The sequence below is a fragment of the Dipodomys ordii genome, unplaced genomic scaffold (assembly GCF_000151885.1).
Source record: "Dipodomys ordii isolate 6190 unplaced genomic scaffold, Dord_2.0 Scaffold5, whole genome shotgun sequence".
Classification (NCBI taxonomy): domain Eukaryota; kingdom Metazoa; phylum Chordata; class Mammalia; order Rodentia; family Heteromyidae; genus Dipodomys; species Dipodomys ordii.
In genome coordinates this window covers 30000341-30028119 of record NW_012267221.1, presented here as the reverse complement: position 1 = coordinate 30028119, position 27779 = coordinate 30000341, and the positions used below count along the sequence as shown (strand labels likewise).

At 36.2% G+C, this 27779-nt stretch overlaps 1 long non-coding RNA gene across 1 annotated transcript; it reads left to right on the top strand.

The window, feature by feature from the left end:
• Nucleotides 1-384: 384 nt before the first annotated feature.
• On the top strand, nucleotides 385-27538 carry LOC105994925. The gene is made up of 2 exons (XR_001175537.1): nucleotides 385-450; nucleotides 26924-27538. It is a non-coding gene; the product is annotated as an uncharacterized LOC105994925 (long non-coding RNA).
• Nucleotides 27539-27779: the final 241 nt, after the last annotated feature.

The window sequence follows — 27779 nt, the reverse complement described above, 5'->3', positions numbered from 1 at the left end:
AAGTGAGGACCCTTGATGGTAATGAGAATGAGTGATGGGGGTTAACATTTTAACAATAAAAAACATTTTTAAGAATTTTAGGATTTCTAAGACTCTGTGACTTGTTGAGCTTAAATATCATGCACTTAAGTGGCCAACAGTCTGAAGATTTGCATGAAATATCTCTCAAGGTGTAGAGCAGTGTGTGCATTTTCACCAAAAGAAGTTAGTGTTAGGGTAGGAGATGAAACTCAAGGTGAAACTCGATGTCCCTAAAAGGCTCAAGACAGATATTGTAGGGCTTCTGGAGTGGGATGGAAAGTTGAATGCTAGAGTTTAATATTTCAGTTTAGGTCTGAATATTCACAAGGTTAAAGATAGAGTCACAGAGAGGGAGAAGGGAAGAAAGCATATAGTATGGTTGGACGGAAGGCTTGCTGGGTGACCACAGAGACGTTGGTCATTCCCCAGGTGAGGCCTTGGTATACCCTGAGCCCATTTCTTTCCAGTATATTTTTCTTTAAGTAAGGCTTCCTAAATTTATTATTTAGCAAATTGTGGCATATTGCAAATGCAAAGTTATATTTAAATATGAGAGGTTATTCGTTTTCAATGTTGTATTAGCCTAAATTAATTGTAAAAGGAGCTTTATTGTGATATTTACAACATGCATATAGTATACTTTGATCAAATTTATTCCTTCTGTATTATTTCTTCTTAATCACATTCCTGTCCTTTTTCTTTTTAACAGTTTTGGTGGATTTCATTGTGTTGTTTTGATTTGCTTAGTTACAATTGGATCCCAGTATCTTAAGTCATCTAAACCCTTCATTTATACATGTGAACTAGAAAAATATATTTTCAAAAATAGAAAACAGGTGGGTTTCTTAAACTAGACAACATGCCCAGAAAAGTTCCTCATTTGGTTTTCTAATTATAAAGCACAGAAGGAAGGTTTGGATTGAAATTTTAACTTACCCAGCTCTACAGGATTAGTTTTCACTGTGTGCAACCGAGTATTTGACAGTTGTTAAATATTTGCTTTAACCGTGAGTTTATTTTGAGTACAACACAATTGCACCTACCATCTCTGTATGGCTCCTTTAGGAATTGACATTCACTCATAATATTTAACTAGAAAAATGAATGGCTTAAAGATAAAAAAGTACATTGAAAAATAGAAAATGCACAAATTATTGTATTCCCTTAGAAGCACATAAGCCTTGATGAAAGTAGAATAAATGATTTGGACCTAATTTTTATAGAACCTTTATTTTTTAAACATATTTTGCTCCTTAGCAGGATCTCTTTAAAACACATACTAAAATTCAATCATGTGTATCAGGCCTATGATATTAAGTTTTAACTCACGTGGCAATTAGCAATTCACTATATATGTGATAATAGAAGTTTGCATCTTTAAATTTCATAGACATATGATATTAATATGCATATAAGGTGTATATATATATATGTGTGTGTGAATGTTTAGCTATCTAAAAGTAGGTATATATGATTATATACTTACCGTGGTCTTGGTATATAAATGTAACACCACCAGCATTTGTTGAAAATTGTGGTAGATCATGTTAAACTAAGTCATTCTCTTGACCCAGTACCTCCTGTGACCAGTGTGTAAATTGGATAGTGCAAATAGCACAGAGAGTGGGTTTTGGGCTAGAAATAAAGCAGCAGTGCATTTGGTAATAAGGTAATAAATACATTCAAATAAATGAAGATGTATTTAATCTCATTAACTTCATGGTCTAAATCAACTAGAGCAAACGTTCAGTTTTTTTGATTTTTGAGATAGGGCTCTGCTAACTTTCCCGAGGCTTCACTCCAACTCCGGGTTCTCCTGAGTTACTGAGTTTATAGTTGTGATCCATATCCAATCTTTTAGTTACTGTTGAAACATTTATTGAAAGTCTATTATGGTTTGGCTCATGCCTGTAGGTTCAAAGTCAGCCCAATCAGGACATTCTATGAGTAGAACACCAGCCTTGAGCAAAAAGGTTAAATGACTGAGCTTTGGCCTTGATTTCAAACCCCAGCACTAACACACACACAAAACTTATAATGACATTTATTTTTTAAAAATTACAAGGAATTTTTAAAATAAGAAATCATTTGTTGCTGGTGGGACATAAGAAAAAACAGCAAAGGGGGTGAGTATAATCAAAGAACATTATATGTATATATTGAAATGTCACAATGAAAAAACGGCATTTCATACAGCTATATGTGGCAACAATTTATTTATTATGAGTTAATCACTGAAGATCAAATGCATAAGATTTGAATTTTGCCTGGTATGGATTAGGCATCTAACTAATCTAGTTACATTTACTATACACTAGTATATTACCTGCTGAGGTGATGAATATCTATGATGGAAATATTTTTATAGGCCCACCTTTGCTATTCTCAGGAAATTTCAAGTTTCAAAAGTTTTAGTTATAATTTACACTGATGACTATCCATTATTCCTATTTATGAAAAATGTTTTTATATGTTGGTCTTTTCCTGAGCCAGAAGATATTTCAATGAACATATGGTAATTTATAGTGTCTTCAACATTGTACAGATTGTTATTTCATTTCACAGCATTTCTTTTGATTGTAGGCAAAAATGAATACTTACAATCACTAATAAATATTACTATATAAATGTACTATATAATGTGCTATATAAATATTACTATATAAATTACTATATAAAACCTTAAGTGTCTATGCCCATAAGCTAAATATTAGAATTGGAAGAAAATACTGAGATTCCAAATATGGGATTTTTGTCTTGACTCACATTTCTCTCTTCAGCTATCACAGATCACAGAAATTATTGAGTGATTTAGTAATAACCAACTAAAACTGTCTAAACATGATGGTTTTCTTTCTGTATCTTACAACAATGATCTCTTGTCAATAATCTTCTATAATGATAAGTTTCCTATAATGGCCATATGTAGGTAAAATTAGAAGAGCCAGAGTATAATTGTCATATAGCAATAAAATAGGTTGAAGCTATAACTTAAACATTCATTTATTAAGGAACACATGAATTATGTAAAGCTGGATCAAGTACGTTAGTTTTAATAATCTTATTTCTTATGCAAATACAATTATAAAATAAAATATTTGCTGGGTTATAAAAATAACCACACTGATTTTTAAATACTAGTGAAGTATTTTTTCATTCATATAGCATACTTATCAATGATACTACTTTAGGTCTAATTATGAGGTATATTTAGTGATTAAATATAGCAGAATCAGCCCTAACAGAGGTTTAAATCCAAGGTTGTATACTTGAGACTTCACAGCTGGAAGGAATCACTGGATAATTTTCTAGAAGTAGTGTTTTCTTGTCTTAGATCAGAAGATCTGGAATGTAGACTAAGAAAATGCATGATAAATAAATCTGACCAAACAATTATGAATCATATCCTCAAATCTCATTTTGATAGTTATACAATCTTTTTACATGTTTTTTCAGATCATCATTATTCTCCAAAAATCATGGCTGTTTGCTGAGTTAAAAGTCCGTAGCCAGGATACTGATCCCTGAACTTTTGCCTAAATCTAAGCTAAGGTGTCCTGGCTTGCTTCTGTTTCTGATACCAGTTCACCCCATGTTCTACTCAAGATCTTTAGTGGTATTATTGCCCCTGCATGGTGTCCTCAAGCCCCTCCTCTTCTACTCATTCATGTTGCAATTCATACAACAGCTCCTCAGGATGATTTCCAGGCCACATCTATGGCAGCATTCTCTTTCAAATGCTTCCCAACATTGCCTACTGAAAAGACAACCCCAAAGCATGTTAAAGTATATGTAGGTCTACGATTGTCCTAAATGTGAATTAGAAGCTCTAGAAGACTGCAGGCATTTGTAGTGTGTGTGTGTGTGTGTGTGTGTGTGTGTGTGTGTGTGTGTGTGTTTATGTGTCTGAGGAGTATGAACACATAACATTTTTGTTAAAACAATTTGGAGTACACAATACTGTATTGTTAAGCACATTGTGAGAACTTACTCATCTTGCAAAATTGAAACCGTACTTACTACCATATTTCATCTTGTCCTGCCTGTCCTAGGAAAGCCACATTCTACTCTCTGCTTCTATGAGTTTTGCAATTTTAGACACCTAATATAAAGTGGAGTAATATAGCATTTGTCTTTTCATGTCTATTTCCACTTGGCATATATAGTAACATGGACTAGGTTCATCTTTGTTATTATTTATGATAGTTTTTTATTGTCAAGGTGATGTACATAGGGTTTATAGTTATATAAGTAAAGTAATAAGTCCATTTCTTGTCAATGTATTAGCCCTTCCCTCATTTTATCCTACTTTCCCTCCCCCACCTCCACCCCCCAAGTTGTACAGATCATTTCCAACATATTTTATTGTGAATATCGCTGCTACATTGGTTCCCCACTTGTCTTTTGTCTCACCATTCTGTTGTTTCCCTTCCCTTCCCTAATTCAAACAAACATATATACTATACCAGGGTACCAAAATCAAATACAGTGACAACAGGGGATATACCATGGGGGGGGGGCGGGGAACATACAAAAGAAACAAAAAATCACATAGTACATTAAAGACAAAAATAACAAAGAAAAACCTCTCATATCCATGTCTTGGAGTTCATTTTGCTTATCAACATCTTATATGATCGTATGTGCATAGCTATTGAGCTTTGCTGCTCATCTGCAATGATTATCCTAGACATATACTAATTATTACAAATAAGAGAAACCATAGGACCTGTGTTTCTTTGGGTGTGGCTTACTTCACTTAATATGATTTTTTCCAAGTCTTTCCATTTCCTTACAAATGGGGCAGTGCCATTCTTTCTGATGGAAGCATAAAATTCCATTATGTATATATATATATATATATATATATACATATGTATGTATGTATATATATATGTATACATACATACATACATACATATAAATATATATAAAACCTTTTCTTGATCCATTAGTCTACTGAGGGGCAACTGGATTGGTTCCATAGCTTATCTATGGTGAACAACACTGCAATAAACATAGTTGTGCTGGTAGCTTTAGTATGGCCTTGTTTGTGTTCAATTGGGTAAATGCCCAGAAGTAGGATTTCTGGGTCATAGGGGAGTTCTATGTGTAGTCTTTTGAGGAAGCTCCATACTGCTTTCCAGAGTGATTGAACAAGTTTACACTCCCACCAACTGTGTAGTAGAGTTTCCTTTTGGCCATATCCCCTCCAGCATCTGTTGTTATTAGATTTCTTGAATACAGCCTTTCTAACTGGGGTGAGGTGGAATCTCAATGTTGTTTTGATTTGCATTTCTTTTATGGAAAACACACAATCTCATCTAATTTCAATTTTTTAAAATACATATGTAGAGGTTCCTGTGTCTTATACTATTTCTACTTTACAATTATCTTGAGAAAACTCCCTAGTGTTTTCTGTAGTAATTCTATCACTTTAGATGATTTCTAACAATGTGCACTATTATAATTTCTTAACAACTTAAACAATATTTACTTTTTGTAATTACAGCATTCAAAATAAATATAAAGTGGTATCTCATTTTAGTTTTCATTCAAATTTCTTTGACTAATGATGCTGAATATCTTTTCACTTACCTGCTAGTTACTGGCATGTTTGCTTTGGAAAAATGCCTATTCAAATTATTTGCTTATATTTGTTTATTTATATTTTCAATAGGATTTTTGACAGTACTGAGGTTTGTACTTAAGGACTTGTACTTTCTTGGCTTGCTTGCTCAGCTGATGTTCTACCATTTGAGCCAAATCTCCATACCTGCTTCTTGTTGGTTACTTTGGAAATGGATCTCAATGACTTTTGGCCTTGGCTGGCCTTGAATTAAGATCCTCTGGATCTCAAGCTCATACTTGTAATCCTAGCTATTCTGAAGGCTGAGATCTGAGGACTGAAGTGTGCAGCCAGCCAGAGAAGGAAAGTCCTTGCTACACTTGTCTCCAATTAACCACCAAAATGCCTGAAGTAGAGTAGGGCTTATGTGGTAGAATGTTAGTCTTGAGCAAAGAAAGAGCTCAGTGACAGCACCCAGGGAGGAACACCACCTAGGTACATAGAATATCCTAAGAAAATAGTTTAATATTATCTGTCCCGAGAAGGTCCTAAAAATAATTTAGAGAAAATAGTGAAGTAGTTACTTGTTAGACTATAAACACAGTGGTTGGTTGTTGGTGTGTTTGTTTAATGAAGATTTGAATTTAGGATCTTTTGCTTGCTTGTCAGGCACTAAGTTGGGACATATTCTTAGTGCCACCTCCTCCTAACCCCCCAGGCACCATCCCTGCTACCCTTTTTTAAAAATTATTTTTTGGATAGGACCTTGCATTTTTGCCAGAGGCCAGCTTCTAACTTCTGTCTTCTTGATCTCGGCCTTCCAAGTAGCTGGGATTATGCACAAGCATGCTAACCCTTGCTTTCCACTCTTATTTTTTTAACTTAAATGTTATTGTAAAGGTGATGTACAGAAGGGTTACAGTTACATAAGTCAGGTAATGAGCGTATTTCTTTTTGAACAGTCCCACCTCCCTCCCTCATTTTTTCTCACCTTTTCACTTCTAGCCTTCCCTTCCCACAAGTTGTAAACTTCATTTTCAACATAATGTATAGTGAGTATCACTTTTGAATTATTTCATCCTTTGTTCCACTGTTTCTGTGATTCCCCTTCCCTTCCCCAAATCAGATAAAGTTATATGCAAGACAAAGGGTACAAAATTAAAAAACATCAATGACATCAGGAAATAAACCAAAGGAAAGAAAGAGAAAAGAAATAACTGCAAACAGTACAATAATAGTAAAAAAAATCCCTCTTGTTTCCATTTCTCGCAATTCATTTTGAAAAACATCATCTTACATGGTCACACACACATAGATAATGAACCATTGTGATCCCCTCCTAAGAATATCCTAGACATATTCTAGGTATTACAAATGAGAGAAAGCATGCCACCTATGTTTCTTTGGGTCTTATTGGTCTTTGGGTCTTTTGGGTCTTATTGAACTCAGGGCCTGGTCACTGTCTCTGAGCTTTTGCACTCAAGGCTAGTACTATGTCACTTGAGTCACCAAGTCATTTCCATTTTTCTGGAGGTTAATTAAAGATAAATGTCTAATGGTCTCTCTTGCTCAGGCTGGCTTTGAACTGCAATCCTCAGATCTTAGTTTCCTGAGTAGTTAGGAGTACAGGTGTGAGTCACCAGTGCCCAGCTGTCTTCTACTCTTTAATGATTATGTCAGATAGGTGGGCACTTTTATGGTATTGAGCATTGGTTCCATGTACTGGAGGAAGGGAAAAAAGTTTATAATTTCTTTTTTTTTATTATTATTTTTTATTGTCGAGATGATGTACAGAGGGGTTCCAGTTGCATAAGTCAGGTAATAAGTACATTTCTTGTCAAACTTGTTATCCCCTCCCTCATTTTTCTCCTACTTTCCCTTCCCCACAAGCCTCTCCCCAACGTATTGTTTTGTGTATATCTCTGTTGCGTTGGTTCCCCCCATCCTTTGTCTCACCATTCTCTTGTTACCCTTCCCTTCCCTAATTGAAATAAATGTATATACAATACCAGGGTACCACAATAAAATATAGTGACAACATGGTCAACCAATCAATGTGTATTATTCATTCAAAAATATACAAATCATATACCTAATACTGCTCTAGCCAATCATGAAAAGATAGAAATAACCTTAATATTGTTGAGCTATTTTCCAATCATAGGTGACAGTAATATAAAAGTAAATAAATAAAGTAAGGAAAAACTAAAAGCAGTGATGTAACTACTATATTATACTATAAAAGCATGAATTCTGTCACTGTGCTCATGATGTGTTTTTCTAAGTGACCACATCCATTTCCTCTCTCAGCTGCTGGGAATCTGTAAGCTCAATTCTCCTTAATGTCATCCCTTCCCACAATGGGCCCTTTTTGAAAAGGAAAGAAAGGACTCTAAGCAACACTCATATGTCCTTTCTTCTAATAAATTCTGGGAGTCTAAACCATTCTCAACTCAGCCTATTCTTGCTGCTTCTCTGTCAGACAGAGCATTTTGCCTTCCCTTTATGCATTTCTAGGTAGCAGTCTGTGCCCCATAATTTCAAGAAAACTGTCAAGATCACTGAATCTAACTAACGTCTCTCTAGTGGTCAGAAAAGAGGAGGAGGATGCATTCCCCATCTGTCCTTTCCTCTGTAGTGTGTGTATCTGGAGGAAGGGGCTAACTGCATACCATCAATTTCTTCTGGAAAAATAATTTCTACTCTCCAGTCCTTCTCTTGGAGCCTCCAGCTGCTTTAGATATTGTAGATTTTTGGTTAACTAAGAATTGGAGCACCAGATTGTCTATTTCTTTTAAAAGTCTACACTGGTCTTTTTAAAAATTGTTTTTCACTTCCTGTTTTGTGAACTTAAACTTAGGCAATGATTTCCAACTCAAGCTTTAAAAACAGCACAGTAATCACAATAAATGAGATTACACTTACTAGACAAATCATCCATTTTATTGGAACAAGCCTGAAGTGTTGTACTGACAGAAAATGATAAAGTGGATAAACACACACACACACAACAACAACAACAATAACAACAACAGCAAAGTCTACAGGCAAAGTGGTTTCAGTCCTGAGAGCTGTTACACAGCCCAGTCTATCATTTGTATGCCAATACCTGCTCCCAGAGAAAAACTTACAGGTAAGCTGGCTGATTCAAAGCCCCCCTCATCCAGTGCTACTGAATCTCCATGAATTCCCCACTATCGCCAGTGAAGACCACTGTTCTAGAATAAATAAATTTCCAAATTAATTTAACTTACCAAGATTAAATCCAGAAGATACAAACCACTTTAAAAGCTCTGTAACAAGTAAAGATAATGAAGCAATAATACTCTCAAAATTAAAGAAAGCTTAAAGCATGATGTATTCACTGCTAAATTCTAACTTTACTAACACAAATATTCATCAGACTTTTGCATGAAATAGGAGAAACAATGCTACTAAATTAATTCTATGACTCATTGCCAAGCCATAAAAGGATACAACTAAAAAAGTGAAGAGGCCAATATCTTGAAAGAACATAAATACAAAAAATCCTCCATAAAATAAAATACTTGAAAACAGAATTTAACAACACATTAAAAGTATTATATCATAAACAAGTTGGTTTCATTGTATGGATGCAAAAATGGCTTAACATATGTAAAACAATAAATTTAAACAATAATTTAAATAATCAATTAAACATAAACAGAACAAAAAATGACACAATCCTCTCAATGATGCAGAAAAAGTATGAAAAAATCAGCATCATTAATAATAAAATATCTTTAAAAACTATAAATAAAAACAATATGCTTCAACAAAATAAAGTTTATATATGACAAACTTACAGCCAATATCATACTAAATGGTGAAAATTTCTCTAAAGTCAGGGAAAGATTAGGGCATATACTCTATCTCTATTCACTGCAATACTGGTATTCTTAGCCAGAGCAAAAAGGGAGAAGAAAGAAACAAAAGGGATCCAAATGGGAACAGAAGAAAGAAAAATATTCCTTTCACAGATGATACAATTCTACACTTAAAATATCCTAAGGATTCCACCACAGATCTGATAAACATTGTGCCAACAAAGGAGAATATTAAACAAACATGCAAAAGCCAGTAAGCTTTTCTTTATAACAATAATTATTAGACTAGGAAGGAAATGAGGAAAACAAATTAATTTGCAATAGACTCAAAAGCGTCTATGTATAAACAACCTAGGAAGTGAAAGGCCTTTATAATGAGAACTACAAATCCTTGAAGAAAGAAGTTAGAAAAGTTACCAGAAGACAGTATGGACTTTCATGTTCCTGGAATTAGTATACTGAAAGTCACTGTAGACCCCAAAGCAAACCACAGATTCAATGCAATTGTCATCAGAAGTCCAATGTAATTCTTTGCCAAAAAAAAGAAAAGGTAAATCACCCCTAAAGTTTTTATGGAAACATAAAAAACCCTAATAGCAAAACAATCTTGTGCCAAATGAGCAATATTTCTAAATAACTCAATAATGGACTCCAAATTATACTACACAGCCATAATAATACAAACAGCCTGGCGCTAACAGTAAACACACACACACACACACACACACACACACACACACACACACACACGAAACAGAATAGAAAGCCTAGAAATCAAAATGCACAACTACAGCAATCTGATCTTTGGCATAGTAGATGAGGACATATAATGAAAAAGTAGCCTGTTCAAACACTGATGTTAGGAAAGCAGAAAATGGAAACTAAACCTTTATCTCTTACTCATATCGTAAAAAAATTAACTTTAAATAGATTAAACATCTTAATGTAGAACCTGAAACAGGGAAAATATGATGGAAAACAAAGGGAAAATTGGAAGATATGGCCAATAGACAACAATATTTTGATAGAACTACAATTACCCAAAAAATAAGAGCAAGAATGGCCAAAAAGGATGTTATCAAACTTGAAAGTTTCTGCATATCTAAAATCTCAGAAGGGAAGAAATTTTTTGCTGACTACACAGTGGATAAAAGATTATAGTCTAAATATATGAAGAATTAAAAATGCTAAATAGCAAAATAATGAATTAATAATTAATAAATGGACAAATAAATAGAAAGTTTTCAGAAAAAACACTAATGGCTAATATTTATGTGAAGATGTGCAACATCTTTAGCCATATAGGAAATCCAAATGGAAACTACATTAAGATTCCATCTCACCCCAGCCAGAGAGGCAATCATTAAGAAAAATTTTAAAAATTACAAGTTCTGGTAAGGATATAGCAAAAGGAACCCTTATACATTTCTGATAGGAGTATAATCTAGTACTGCCTCAAAAAACTAAAAATCATCTTCCTTTTAACTCCATTATAACACTCATGGGACATTTATCTGAAGAGTAAGCCAATATACAAGAAAAATAGTTGTTTACTGAAGCCATGTTCACAATAGACAAATTGAAATCAGATGAACTAGTCAACAACCAAGGAATTAAAACAAACTGCAGTTCATATTTACCATGACATACTTTTAAAGAATGAAGAAATTTCCAGAAAATGGCTAAAACTGGAGATCATAATGCTAAGCATGATAAGCAAAGCTCAAAAAGCCAAATATGCATGCTCTTTCTCATTTGAAGATACTGACATTAGTCTAGGAAGAATACTACTGCTGGGTGAGTGTGAGGGTGGGGGGGGGCAACAGGTTTAGAGAAAGGATGGGAGGTTGAAGTGTAAAGAAGATCCAAGGATATTACACACACACACACACACACACACACACACATGTAACACACCATGACAAAACAGAAAAATCCACCAAATGTTTGCAAAGGTAGAAAGGGAAAGTGGAAGAAGAATATGATAGAAGAAATGAGTACGTGCCAAGTGTACTTGTGCGTATAAGGAAATGTCACAGTGACATCCTCTTTCATTACAAATGTACACTAATTCATAACAATAAAAATAAAAAAGGAAAGCGAGTAAGAGGTTCTAAGTGGAAAAGTAAACAGGGAAAGTTCTCAAAATAGAAAGCAGGCAGGCAGGGGCACTGTTTAGGTGAGGAGGAGAAATGAAGCCAGAGATTAAGTCTAGAGGGCTTTGTGGAACTGAGAAATATATTTTTAGGCTGATGGATTAGAAAAACACAGTAACAAAGAAGAATGAAGGCTCACTATTCAAGCAGTGACTCCTTGCTAGTCATAAAAACGAAGGACAACCTGGAGAGGGGTGTGTTGCTCTTTCATGGGGAGAAGTCAGGAAGTTTATATTAGGATAAGAAGAGAATTTGGAACTCATCTTACTGACATTTTTACACAATATAACTACTAATTACCAAATTCAAATGCCATCTTTTTGAAAACTGAGCATGTTATTTAGTTGTTCAAGATGTTCAAGTTCAGGTTATTTCTTGTGTTGCTTCCTTCACCACCATGTAGATGTGTTCATTAGATTTATTTTATTTTATGCTTGGTTTCTAGAAAGGAGTGCAAGAAGCCAGGTGCTGGTGGTTCACAACTATAATCCTAGCTACTCAAAAGGCTGAGATCTGAGGATCGCAGTTCAAAGCCAGCCTGGGCAGGAAAAGTCTGTGAGACTCTTTTTTTAAATATATATTTTAATATATATTGTAAAGATATTGTACAGCGGGGTTACAGTTATATGAACAAGGTCATAAGTTCATTTCCTATTGTGAGACTCCTATCTCCAAAAAACCACCAGAAAACTAGAAGTGCTGCTGTGGCTCAAGTGATAGAGTGATAATCTTGAGCTGAAAAGCTCAGGGACAGCGCCCAGAGTTCAAGCCTATGACTGATTAAAAGAACAAGAAAAGAAAGAAAGGAATGCAAGGCTTTACAAATAATTCTCTGCCTTTAAAAAATGACTTAAAGTGTATCATGGCCATCAAGTGATATAAAGAGAGAAATACAAGCTTTTCTTACACAATCTTGCGCATCATGGGTTCAAATGGAGACTGCATACACACTCAGAGAAGCCACACTCTTTCTAGATGTGTTCCTCTTGACACAGGAAATGCCAGAAAGAGAATTATAAATGTCTGTCTATATTTAGCAAAATGAGTCATAGGATAGGCAAGTTTCTGGAGGCAAGTCATCAAGATAAAGGAATTGTGTTCAATTTGCCCAAAGAAACAAAAGTATGGTAAATAAAGAGGAAGTCACAAAATTTCATAATCTCCAGAAGAATGGACTTTCTTTGTTTGATTTAAATTATGGCCAAACAAAGAGCAAGACAGTAGAAGTTTATAAGACAGGGAGAAGTGTGAGAGCCTAAAAGCAGTAGACACAGAAAACACGGTTATAGTCCATAGTGGTCCACATAAGATGGGCTCTGAAGCCAAACTTCTTAGGCCAAACCTGGCTTTGTCACTGTGATTTGTGTGATAATCAGGCTCCCTGTGTAACTCCAACTGGCTTTGCCTCAGCTTCTTACCCATGAATGAAATTACTATTGCTCCCAAACTCCTTGCCTCTATTGAGAATTAAATGCACAAGTATTCTAGGCCACAAGCATGGGGCTTACACTGTGCAAGCTCATTGTAAACATGGCTAGTGGAATCATCCTGTAGTTCAAGAGGCTTCTCCAAATATTCCTGCTGGGTGTAAGCTGATTCCAGTTTGTTTATTTGTTTGCTTAAGCTGCTTTTTTATTGTTAAGATGTTGTATGGAGTGGTTACAGTTATAGCAGTAAAGCAATGAGTACATTACTTGTCAATCATCATTACCCCTTCCCTTCCTTCCTTGTTGTTGTTCCACTATCCCTTCCCTTCCCCTACCTCCCTTCTCATTCCCTCCCCCCACCCCCAACCCGAAGTTGTTTTCAATATGCTGCCCTCTGTGTATCCTTGGTGCAATGGGTCGTCTTGTATCCTTGTTTCAGTGTTTTGATATTCCTCTTCCCCTCCCCAGATGAGACATATGTATATACAAGATGCAGGGTACCAAAATCAACTAGAGTGACAACAAAAGATATACCACAGGGGAAAAACATACCAAGGAAGCAACAACAACAACAAATAAAATCACTGGTACATTTAAAACAATAACAATACAGACAGACCTCTTGTGTCTATATCTTGGAGTTCATTTCACTTAGCATCATCTTATGTGGTCATTTGTACATAGTTTTTGAGCTTTTCAGTTCATTTGATAAGATTATCCTATATGTATACTAATTGTTGCAAATAAGGGAAAGCATGGGACCTAAATTTCTTAACTAAAGAAGTGAAGGATCTCTATGATGAAAACTTTAAAAACCTGAAAAATGAAATTAAAGCAGAACTAAGGAAGTGGAAAAGCCTCTCATGCTCCTGGATAGGAAGGATTAACATTGTGAAAATGGCAATTCTGACAAAGGCTATCTACAAATTCAATGCAATACCCATCAATAACCCAACATCATTTTTCAATGAAAGACAAGAAGCAATCCAAAAAATCATATGGAACAATAAAAGACCCTGATTTCCAGTTTTTGACAAACATGCTCTATGCAACATCTCAGAGATGGGCCTCAATCAGAAATAAGGCATAATGGTGTTACAATAAACTTATGAACCAAATAGGATTATGTTCCCCTAGAAGCTCAGAAGGGACAATATGGGAGAGAATAGCAAATTAAGACAGGCTTGGATAAAGTCAGAATAATGGGAAACAGCTGTTAGAAAGGGTAGACAATTGGTGAGGTGAGTAGAAGAGAAAGAGCATGAGATTCTTCTAAGCACTGAGGATGAGAAACAAAGGGAGTGATTATATCAAATAGATTGTTAAGCAAGGATTAGAGTGATAAGAGGTATAAACAAGCAAAGAACACAACAGGAGAAACATTCTAATTGTTTTGAGAATTGCTAATAGGTGGGTTACAGATGTAAATATAGGAGGAAATAAGGAATAATGTATTAATGCCGAAAGACTGCCCACTTCACAAAGATGACATTTGTTATGGTATTGGCCCTCTGAGAAATGAGCGAGGTTATGAAGAAGATCATTTAATATATTGTTGAAAATGTATACTGGATGCAAAGGGTTAACTCAAGAGAGGGTGTTTCCATGTGACAGGAGGTTTCTGGTTTCTTCCTAATACCCAAGGCATAGATAGACCAGGCATGCTGCCCCAAGCATAAGGCTAAGAAAGTAAATTTGAAAGAAATAGCTAGGAAACACATCTAGTTATGTCTGCCACATCTTTGTTCACTCAAGTTTAAATAGATTCAAGTGAAAATTCCTGTCTGATCAGCTTTCACAGCTGCTTTTCCGTAGAAAGCATCTGCTGCCAGTGCCACGTGAAATAAGCCCAGTGCCAAGGGGCGGGAGGCATGATGCGGTGCAGAGCACAGACAGCACACCAGAAGGGAAACAATAGTGAGCCCCATTGGAAAACAGTGTTTGTGTTTTGGAGAGAGAAGCTTTCCAAAGAGTCAGGAGTAACGAAGCACAGGTGATGAGTGTCTGCTTGCAAGAACTTCCTCACAAGCAACATGGCACACCAGTTACTTTCTCTTCCTGCTCTCATGGAGGAATGAGCACGGAGAATAGTTCAGTTTTACTAAATATTCTAGAAAAGGACATAAACATAGGTGCACTAAGACAAACTGACCATTATATATGAACATATTTCATGAAGATTTAATATAATTTATATTAATGTACAGATGCTTCTGTAGTACATAGTTATGGGTAACATTTCAATAAGTGTATGTAATGTGTCATGGCATAATAATGTGTATACGGCATAATTGCCATAACTCAACATCTTTTCCAGCATTTATCATTTCTTTGTATTGGAAACATTAAAATTTCTATTAGCCTTTTATTTTGTCAGTCCTGGGGCCTGAACTCTGGGCCTGGGTGCTCTTCAGCAAAAGGCTAGTGCTCTATCACTTGAGTCACAGTCCACTTGCGGTTTTTTCTGCTTATTTGGTGCTGAGGAATCGAACCCAGGGCCTCATGCATGCAAGGCAACCTCCCTACCACAGAGCTACCTTCCCAGCCCTCTATTAGCTTTTTGAAATATATAATCAACTATTGTTAGCCATATTTATTATACTGTACTACCAAACATTTCTTGCTTCCAGTTGTACCCCCGTACCCATTAGCTATCCTTTTCCCCATTTCCTACCCCTCTCCTCTTCCCAGGCCCTTCTAAGCACAGTTCTACTGTTTACTTCTATGAGATATTCATTTTCTTTTTGGTTTCCCTGTGTAAGGGAGGAACCACAATTTAATAAGGGATAGGGAAAATTATAGGAAGAAGCCAGAGAAGTCTTGGCCACTGATGAAATAATCAAATATTGTGCTCCATTTTATGGTCTGGAAATCAGATTCTATTTTCCTAGATTTTCCTCCATCCACTTGTGTCTATAACTGAGTTTATGAATGGAGAACTGTAGAGAATAAGGGGAAAGTGTGATGGTGAAGATGCGCTCACCACTGTGTGTTCCAGAGATAAAGTCACAAGAACAGAAAGGAAGACAGGGCCATCCAAACATCCCATTTAAAGCAGTAGGTGGAAGGAAAATCCCAGGATCACAAACGAGGAAAAAGACAGGAAAAGGAAATGGAAGGTTGCACAGCAATGGCCCAAATGGACTGAGGAGCCCAGAAATGTCCTCTGGAGAAGCCTGAGGGAAAGAGAATGATTTGGAGCAACTTTAGTGAAATTTGTAGTGAATTAAACCTGCTGACCACACCATGGAGTTTTAGGTCAGTATCTTGGACAGTTGGCCTACTTGAGAAGAAGGTCCTCTTCACACTAAGACAGCAAGACGAAGGCGGGGAAAGAGTCAAGAAGCCATCTCATCCTTTCCAAAGCATGTGCATTTTAAACTTAAATCTGTGATGATTGAAAGAATTTAGCAGTCAACAATGTTTTTAGAACTTCCAGTGTGTGTGTGTGTGTGTGTGTGTGTGTGTGTGTGTGTGTGTGTGTGACTGAAGCTTTCTTTATACTCAGAGGCACTTATACAAAAAAACAATTTTAAATACACATCACTTAAAATATTTGAATATTAATGGGCTGGGAAGGTGGCTCAGTGCTAGAGTGCTTGCCTCACATGCATGAGGCCCTGGGTTCAATTGCTCATCACCAGACAAGCAGAAAAACCCAGAAGTGGCACTGTGGCTCAAGTGGTAGAGCGCTAGCCTGAGCTGAGGGACAGTGCCCAGGCCCAGAGTTCAGACCCCTGCAATCGACAAAAAAATAAAAAATAAAAATAAAAACATTGAATATTAATGCAATAGAGAGGAATTGTGTTAGCAGGAAACAGATTTTCTTTATTAGAGTTTCACCAGCCTTTAAAAACTTTCCACCTCTCCTTTAAAAAAAAATTAAACATACTTGAAGTCAGCCAACAGGGTATGGTAGACCAAGTCTGGGATCCCAGCTCTACACAAGGGGCCACAGGGAGGAGGATCTTGTCCATGATAATGGCAAAGTGAAATTAACCAGCCAAAGGAATAGAGACATATAGTTAGCATTTACATTTTTTTCATTTAACTTAATAGTTACTCTCTCCAATTACTATATGAGTCTTTAATGCTTATTCCCAGAGTTTCTATGTACTTTACTGTAGACTAGAAACAGTCCTGATTGGAATGGTGGGTGCAGATTAACCTAAACACTCATGATTTCCCCAGAGTACAGAATGACCCCGAGTTACAGGGATTGATTCTACACAGTAGCTACACCAATGAACATGCACTTTGATTTGTGTACTAAAGTCCTTAAAGCATTCACATGTTCATGTTCCCATTTCTCTGTAAAACAGACCCCGTGCCATTGTTTTACAGACAAGAAGCCCCAAATATTTTTTATCATAAAAGTATATTTATTTAAGTGCATTTATTTAAACATTATTTTATGGTACTGCCCTGGAAATATCTGTACAGTATACATTATGTAGTAAACTCACTTGCTGATATCTTAATTTAATTCAACGGATGTTTACTGAGTTGTGTCTCCCATAGCTTAGCTTCTTTGTGGAATTGAGAAGGGAATAAAATATCAATCACAAGTGATAGGTAGGTGATGCTGGTATACTATTACTAAATTTAGTTCAAGGCACAATGTAAGAGAGCTATTTGAATACCAAGCCAAGTACATGCAGAGTTGAGGGGAGATTAATTTTGGCAGTTCTTCTCATTACAGTAGCTTTCAGAATTCTTGGAATGAGGCTTTGATGAAGAGATAGAATGACATAAGTGAAGATAGAGCATTTTCTAAAACAAGAGGAACAGAGAAAACAGCTCATGCTAGCTAGACACTTGGTAAATGACTTACTGAAAATAAAACTAGGAAATGTTATGTTCTGTGTATGGATAAGTTCTGTGTTACGAAAAAACTCAGCTGGGAGGCAAAGGTGGGCCTCTTGTCTCACAGGTATGAATGCCTCCTCCAGTGGAGCCTCCCTGGTTTCTCAACTTGTTCTTACCTGGAATGAACATAGTCAACAGAAGGTAGTCTCGACTATACAAACATTAACCAAGATAGGATGGGGAGACAAAAAGAGAATTATATATACAACAAAAGTTAATGAACTCTCTCATATGTGGAAAATAGATCTAAAACATAGATATAAATGGGAATATACAGTGCTATATGTATATATGCATGATCAAACTGACTAAAATATGGTATGTGTAGGGGTGGATTCCAATGAATCCACCTTTGAACCTCCTTTGAACCATTAACTGGATGGCTTAACACAATGAGTACCAGCAAGCAGAAACTGAAGAAAGGATGAAAAATAAAAGAAAGTAGGACCAAGGGGAAGAGCACAAACGAATATGAGAGGAATGATGACCTAATACAGTTATAATACTCGATGTACAGGTATAAAAACGGAACTAGAAAATTTGAGAGGATGGATGGAATTGGGAGAGATGGGGGTGGGGAGGATGATAGGAGAGTTAATCAAGATGCATTGTACTCATAAGTTGACATGTTGAGTTGAAACTCCTTTCTACAACTACTTAAAAGCATTTTTTTTCCAGCAAGATGGAATTTACTTCTGTGCAGAAGGGAAAGACTGGCAAGTAAGCAAACACAGCAGGCAGTCTACTCCAATATTTATCCTTTAAGGCATCAGGCCCTCCCCCTCTGATCTGATTGGTTGAGCTCTTTTTCACAATTTGCTTGTGATTGGCTAACTTATACATGGTAAAATATTTACATAAGGTGATTTTGAAATAAGATCAACAATAATACACAAGTGATCTCAAAATATACCCACATCCTGGGCTATTTCTTGAACAGTCTGGGATGTATTGTAATTCCATCTTGAGAAGAAAGCAGTTTAAGACATTCTAAAAATCCTTTCTTATCCTAAAGCAGTTCCTCTTTTTCTTAACAAAAACCAAACCAGAAGTTCTTGCCAAAGTGGGAACTTTTAAGCAACACACTTTGATAGGAAAAGCAGTTTTTTTCCCCTCACAATTTCCTTCTCTTTTGTTTTCTATTCTTTTCTTCATACTTTTAAAGACAATTTTTGAAAAGACAAAACATAAAAGTTAGTCTTCATTCAATATCTGTGTCCTTCCCAGTGACTAATCAAGTATCTGCCTATCGAGATGGTCCAGCTCTTAACTTTTCTGTCTCTTTTCCAGAATATTTTAAACTCTCTTTCTTTACATAATCGATTTCTAGATTCCTAAAGGAATTACCATTAATATCATCTTCCTCAGAATCTGTATGCCAAAAGCTGAATAACATTTTAATTTTTCTTCTTACTTTGAATGGAGAGACAGAGACATTTGTTAGATGACAGCACAATTGTCCTGTTGTATAAGCTTTCACTCAGAGGAAAGTGTACAGTGGAGAGGCAAAGATAGAAACAAAGATGACAGAAAACACATAGTGTTGGGGAAATTGAAAGAGCTCCTAATCCAGCTCTATCTCTTCATGAACTCATTTTCATGGAGACTTGAGAGTTTTTCATGGGCTTTCAAAATATATCTTTTTGTTGTAGTTAATGAGGTGCAATATTTGTTGTTGTTTTATTTGTTTTAAGACAAGTTCTCACTATGGAGCCCAGAATGGCTTTGGACTCAAAATCTTCCTGTTTCCACCTCTGAAGTGTTTGTATTACAGGCTTGTACTATTGTGCTTGGCTTTAATGAGGTTTTAATTGTGAAAATGTTCTGTATTTGTACATTTGTTGTTAAAGAAGAGAAATACAATTGCTGAATAAAGTCCTTCAGATATGTCTAAGCCACTGTAGTACAGCAGATCAGATGTTAACTGTCTCCAGAGTAATCCAAGATTATTTGATTATAATCTGATATAATTACAATGATGAAGAGGCTACACTTTCTTCTCATAGTGTTCATGACACAGAAGTTGGATTTATGTAGAGTTAAACTGTAAAGCTTTTCCCCTTAGAAGTTAAAGCTCCCAATAAAAGGAACCTAATTAAAGGGGGAGAGAAAATGCTTTCGGAAAGTTATGGCATAGTTATGTGGTAAGTGTGTGCTTTGCATGCACTATAGCTCCTACATCAACATCTTGAATACATAATAGTGAGGAAAATGAACTTAACTGTGCAATAGTTACAATAATTTAATTCAGGTATGAATTTAGAGTAAGAATTAAATGACACAGTTCTCTTGTCCAATGAACTGACACTATATTGTTGACAGACTTATGGTAAAACCACAGCTTCTGATCCTACAAACTGTCACAGGCTGCAGGCTGGAGCAAGGGTGAGACTGTGTATTGATATGGCAATTCTTCACCTCCAGCCATTCTCCTCTATGGACAATATTGTCACCTTTGGCCATGAAGGACAGCAGTAAACAGCAATCTTAGGAAAGCAAAATGAGAGCTTATGGATGTACCACCCAAAGAAGAGATAAAGCCAGTACATAGGACAGAACAGGCAATAGGTTACAGAACATTGAATTTTATGAGGGAAAAGGGCTGGATGCTAATAAAATGCAATGATTATAACATGATTTCCCCAACCATAGTTAAAGTAATACCAAGGTTACCCAATGGGATGTTTGCATGAGTTCAGACACCAGAAAGCATTCCTGGGTGGCCCAGTTGCAAACATTCTAATGTGGAACTATGGTTACATCCAGTTCACCAGAATGGCAAAGCAAAAGCAATTCTTGCTGGGGACATTCCAGGAAATGGTTAAAATTGCTTTATGGCCTTAGGTAATGAAAGTGGACAGCAGTACAACAATACAAAATCAGGTGAGTTTAGTTTTATATCCTGAGAACAATCTGCTTTCCCCTTATGGTTCAATTCTTTAAATGGCTTCAGTTTGAAGTAATTACCCATGATGGCTGTCAAGTGACAGAACCACCACAGCAAATGGGCTTTATTGTAGGCTTGTATCCCCTCCTGACCCTACACTATTACCTTCAACTTCCAGGGAATTTACTGTAAGTGTCGCATAAAACAAATGCTTCCTGATCTCCTTCAAGCATGACCAGCTCTGGCTTGTAATGAGAGGTGCCTTACTGGTACCAACCCCTGCTGATACTTTAAGTTGCTATGAGAAGAAAACCTGTGTTTTGCTTTAATAGCTCAATTTCTTCTTGGAAATTAATATACTCAAAACATAAAGATCACATAAAATATATAATGTCATGGATAGTATTGCTTAGGAATGTTTAAGTCCATATTAAGAAATTCATTAAGTAATGGCTGAAGGGGTACTTGGGAAAGAAAAGCCAAAGTCATTTCTCTTTCTGTGTGCTGAGTAAGCTAGCACCAGTGTGCTCCACACGCAATGTCCTGGCTTCTACAAAGTCCCTCTTGTGCTGACATGTAACTCTAACTTGTAAGATAGAGTACAAATAAGGCTGACCCTTGAGGTAGGGCTACCTTTAATCCCTGATTCTCGAAGAAGTTAGCTTCTAAGTCACTAGGGAGGCCCATATAGAGCAAGAAATGGAACCTCCTATTGACAGCTAGCAAGGTATTGAGTCCTCTTGTCTATAGCCACATCAATGTGCTGATGCTATGACTTCATCCATATAAGACAGCCTGAGCCAGAACCACTCAGCTAAATATTCCCAAATTGCTGAGCACAGAAACTTCTTATTGATATTTTATGTTGCTAAAGCAGAGGAATCTTGTTTCACAATGATAAATAACAAATACTACATTAGTAATAATAGCACAAGTAGGAAGCTGTGGTAGAGAGTCCTACTTACCTTTGCCCATAAAGGGTTTTCATTTTTCTCCTCTTTGTTTTTGAAACTTTATTTACAGAAGGATGAAGGGACAGCTATCAGAAAGTGGTTCATTTGCTTATGTTTTTTGCTGAGGCTGCAGCCAGAACCTCTTGTCAGGCAGTGTTTAGGCCTTCTGACAATGAAAGAATATCAACATGCAAGGAAGGAAACAATGGCCAAGAGAAACCAGAAACCTAGGATACTCCAGGAAAGGTTGTTCCTACACATGTAATATGAAGTTCTGAGCTCCAAGTGTTACGTTACTTTTTCTTTCTCTCGTTCTAACTTTTAAGAGGATCTAAAGGTAGCTACCATCTCTCAGTTATACATTTATGTACCATTTATTATAAAGACATACTTGAGAGATGGTAGCTGTTTTAGGGTCTATAGTAAATTAAGAGTAATTGTATGATAATTGCTACTGTTATCTCTTAATATCTTTGCCCCCTTCTTTCTTTCTCTTTGTAACTAGTACTAGTGCTTGAACTCAGGGCTTAGGTACTGTCCCTAGCTCTTTTTGTTCAAGGCTAGTGCTCTACCACTTGAACCCCAGCTCTATTTCTAGTAATTCTGTGGTTAATTGAGCCAAGAGACTCATGGACTATCCTGCACAGGCTGGCTTTGAACTGAGATCCTCAGATCTCAGCTTCCTGAGTATTTAGGATTATGGGTATGAGCCATCACCTGGCTTCATATCTCTCTTTTAACATCCTCAGTACAATGCAAATATTTTCTTCTTACTTTAAATATCTGATGAGGTTTTTGGACTCTTTTGAACTGGACACATTTATGGGGTATGATATAATGTTTAATGCATATATATGTTAATAAATTCAGGTAAGTTAGTTTCTCCATTACCTTGTGTGTCCACTCCTCTATGGTGAGAACATTTGAAAATCTTCCTTCTATTTTGAAATATATAAACCTTATCATTATCTTTAGACACTCTTCTGTTCAATATAACATTATACCTTACTCCTTTTCTAAAGCTGTAACTTCAAATTCTTTTTATTTATTGTGAAAATACCATACAGAGGGGTTACAATTACATGAGCAAGGTAATGAGTACATTTCTTATCAAGCATTGTTGCCTCCTCCTTTATTTCTCCTTCCCCTCCCTTCCCATCTGCCCCCCGCTTCCCACCCATCACCCCCATGGCCAAGATTGTAAAGATCGTTTTTTGACATAACGTCTTGTACATCTCATTGTTGCAATGGGTCAACCTGTATCCCTTCTCCTCCACAAATTATACCAACATCAAATACAGTAAAACAGGGGTTATACCGTGGGGGAGGGACATACAAAGCAACAAAGAAATTATCTTATAAATATGTTAGAAACAATTACAAGAAAGAAAAAAACATTTGAGTCCTTATCTTGGGGTCCATTTCGCCTAACATCAACTTATCTGACCGTTTCTGCTTATTCTTTAATCATTCTTTCTCTAGCTCCCCTCTCTGTCAGCCTCTGGAAACCTCTGTTTGGTTGTACACTTCTGTAAGTTCATCATTTTTATTTTTAACATATGAGTGAGTGAAATCCAAGAGTCAATGTGTTTCTGTGTCTGGCTCATTTCAGTTAACATAATAGCCATAAGGTATGTACATGTTATATCAAATGAGAGCATTTCATTCTTTTTTATGGTAGAATAATATTTCATTGTTTAGCTTTAGTGTATTTTCTTTATCAATGTATGTGTTGAGCATTTAGGGTGTTTCCATGTCTTGGATCTTAAGAATAGTGTTGAAACAGAGATAAGAGTGCTGATATCTAACTGATTGCATATGTTAGCACATGCCCAGGAGAGGGTTTAATTAATCTTGTGCTATTTCTACTTTTAATTTTTAAGGAGTTCCATACTATTTTCCAAAATGATTGTACTAATTTAAGTTTTCACCAAGAGTGATAAATTTCCTTTTATATATATATATATATATCCTCACTAGCACATTATTTTTGTCTTTTTGGAAAGAGCCAATCATTGTAGTAATGATTTGTAGTCCCTTGATGATTAGTGATGCTAAACATTTTCTATATATCTATTGGCCATTTGTATGTCTTGTTAAAAGAAATGTCCACTTATTAAATTCTTTTGTTCATCTGAAAACTATGATCACCTCCTTGTTATTGAATTATTTATTTCACGTGTTCTGGAATATTAAACCCTTGTCAGATGTGTAGTCTGAAATATTTTCTCCCTTTCTGCAGTGTCTGATCTGTTGCTTCCTTTGAGAGTTTCTCAGTTTGCCTATTTTTGCTAAACTAACTTCCCTCTCCCTTCTCTCTCCCCCTCCCTGCCTCTTTCTGTTCCTTCCTTCCTTCCTGCAGTACTGGGAGTTGAACCAGTGGCCTTCTGTATGCTAGACAAAATGTCTACCCCTGGATTTATAACCCCAAAAGGTACATTTTTTTGCATTGTGGTTTTTGAGATAGGGTCTTGCCACTTTTCCTTAGGTTGTCCTTAGGCTCATAATCCTCCTTCCTCTGCCTCTCAAGTAGCTGAGATTATAGGTGTGCAAAATCATGCTCTGTAACTATTTTCTTAATTAACTTTCAACCCCTGTCAGCAGAAGCAATTAGTTTCAAAGAGTTTTTTGAAGCCAGGCTCTGGTGGCTCACACCTATAATCCTAGGTACTCAGGAGGCTGTGATCTGAGGACTGTGGTTTGAAGCCAGCCCAGGAAGAAAAATGCTGTGAGACTCTTGTCTCCAATAAACTACTCAAAAACTGAAAGTGGCACTGAGGCTAAAATGGTAGAGTGCTAGCCTTGAGCACAAAGAGGCTCACTGACAGCGCCCAGGCCCTGAGTTCAAGTCCCACAACCAACAACAGCAACGAAAATGTTTCTTGATAACTTCTGCACAGTTTCTTGACTTCACTCAGAAACCTTTTTGGGAAGGGTTCATTGCTGATGGTCTCTTGGTTAGGAAGGAAAGATCTAGTGGGGAAAGCAAAATAAAAGGGTGAGAAGAGTTCAGTTAAATTTCTATATTTACTTACATGCTCTTACTCTCCTTTTTATTTTTATTTCCAAGCTCTTTTCTTCATCAACGGAAGTTTCTTATTAGATTTTACACATGTACTTTGAGAATTTGGCCTCTGCTCTGTCAGTATTCCATAATTATTCCTTCCCTAGCTGCTCCCAGATGATCGCTAAAATTATATACTCTAGGACTTAAGTAGAGACCACACCACAGTAGCTTTTAATCTTCTCTAGAATAGCTTCCAAATAACTAAGGAGTTAATCATCCTAGCTTTCAATTTTCTTTGTCTCTAGTTTGGGCAGAAACTTCATTACTTTTTTAAATTTTTGGGATGTTTCAGTTCCTGGGAAATAAGAACCAAGTGTGTGTTTCTATACAACCCCATTAAAAGAGGCTCCATGAACCAGTCTTTCTAGAAATTTTCAGGGTGTTCTGAACCCTTGAATATGTCTTGCTGTTCAGTCTGGGTGTTTATGTTAAGGTGACTGTCAGCTTGTACAATCCTTTCTAGCAATATGTTGTCAAAAACAGTGATACAGGTAGGGTTCTGATTGAGTTCTGAAGAACAGTTCATGGAAAACAAAGTTAAACTGTTTTCCTGCTAAACAGAATGAAGTCCTTTACAAAATGAAGCAGGCTAGGCTAATTTGAGTTGGGGACATGCATTTGTGACCTTGTAAATTTAGTGAATGATAATCACATAATCACTTGATTCTTAGGAATCATGTATGTGCCCACATCACAAGTAACCTAGCTGAAAGCAGGTCTATACATGAAATAAATGAGGAACTAACCTTTAATTCCAGCCTAAATCTCTCTACATGACTTAGGAGCATCTCCCAAGTCCTCAGTGCCAATCATTCCATCTATAAGGGCATAGTTGCTGTGAATGGCTGAGTTCACCTCCCATTCTCATGCCTACAGCCTTTCCTACTAGTGGTGTCAGCTTAGAATACAATACCCACTGGGTGAGCACAATTGTTCTAGACACTTTTTGCTCTGATAATTTCTGATTGGCTGCTTTATTACGTCAGGCCTGTTTCTTTGTCCTGCTTTGTCTTTTCTTTTTTTTTCCTCCATCCTTTCTTTTTACTTTTAAAAGATAGACATTTTCTACATCTCAATGTGAGTTGTGCTCCTCTAGCAACCTTGGGAAAAAAGACCTGAAAATGTCTCTTAAAGTAAGATATTCTTACTTGGACATCATTTCCTTCATGAATGTCCTCTCAATTATTTGGTTATTTATTATTTTTAGGTGTCTCCCACTAGAATGTACTCCCCATGAAAACAGCCACCTGTGTGCCTCAATCTTTGCTTTAGCCCCAATATTCAGCTAGGCCTTTGTTGGACAAAATAATAATTCACAACATTTGTATTTATTTAAATGTTTATTATCTTAAGTGAATCAAACCAAAGTCTCAGGAAAAACAATTTTGAAGGATGCCTGCCTCAAAGACATCAGAACTACTTAGAAGTAGCAATGGCTCAGAAAATACCTAATAGAGTCACATTAAATTGTTCCTAAAGTGATCTGAGGCGGAAAATCAAAATAAGAAAGAAAACCTTCCTAAACCAAAGTGTCCAGTAAACCTCTAAGTAGTTCACAGCTGTGTGGCATGTGGTATGGCTGGAAAAACAAACTTAGCCAGTAAATTAGGGCTGGAGAATTCTTCTGGCTATAATTGAACTTTACATCTCTTTTTGTGGTCAGACATAAAGTAAAAATAATAATAATAATAAGGTCTTTATTCTTAATGACCTTGCCATCTGATGTTGTATAAGCTCGTTATTAATTTGAGACCCATAAATACAGGGTCTATGTATATAAAGCTGATTTTTGTTCCTTAAAGATAGGCTATTTCTCAGAAGAAATAGTAAAAGAATACAAATAAAATTTTAAGACATTCATATGTTAAACTCCAGTTGTACTTTGCAATTTAAAGAAAAGAATGCAATCTTTTCAGTTTTAGTCATTAATTTAGGTCTCTGTATTCAAGTAGTACTTTGCAACTACATTGTTTAATATTGATTGAAAAGTCTCTCCAGGCCTTAACATGAGGAAATACAAATTTGTAAGTTTAACAGAATTGATTCTGGTGTCCTTGTCTGGTATAATAATTCTGCTGGTGTTTGACCCCTGCATTCTCAACTTGTTTTTCGTTTGTTTCTTCTAGATTGATGTCCATCATGCTATAAAAGGCCATTCAAAAAGGAGCTTCATATAAATCATCCTATGAAGATACTGTGTTCTACTGAAACAGTGCAGGGACCATGTCCTGCCCACCTACAAGGCCATTCCTGGAGGATCCTAGATTGTCATTTTGAATTTGCACTATCTCAGCAGGAGCTAACTCAGAGCAACCACTGCCTTCGTTACCTAATGGCAGGTAGGCTTTCCATCTGAGAGAGAGGCATGAGGGAAGGAAAAAAGAACTGTTAGTTATATAGGGATGAAAGATGTAGACATACTTGTGGAAGATATAACACATGGCCCATCATGGTGGCACTTCTAGTTTCCACAATGACTCAGGATCCTGCTCAAATGCTTCTTCCCAAAATGCTCTGACGTCCACTCAACCAATGAAAAAAGTCAGAGCAGTGCATGAACAAACCATCAAGTAATCAGTGCCATGCCCAAGGGAGGAAATATGGAGGACTCCTGTACTACAAAAACCACAGTCCAGGAGGACTCCATTGGGTTCCTCTTTGGGGCCCCTCTATGCATAGAGTCTTCCTACTTTCCTTTGATACTTTCTTTTCCCTTTCAGATAAATGTGCTTCATTTGCTTAAAAAAAATAAAAGGCAGAATGATAAAGTTCAATATTTGTACTCCTTTTATGTAAGCACAAAATTTTCTAAGTGTGACTCATTGAAAAATTGTTTCCATAATGTTTTGTTGTTCTGAATTTAAAGAACTGTTCAAAGTATTTAATTCATGAAATGAAGTGTCAACATAAATTTTTTTAAATGATTGCTACTTGATGAGTTGAGGTTCTAAGTCATTAATTATGACACTGGTATCAGCACAA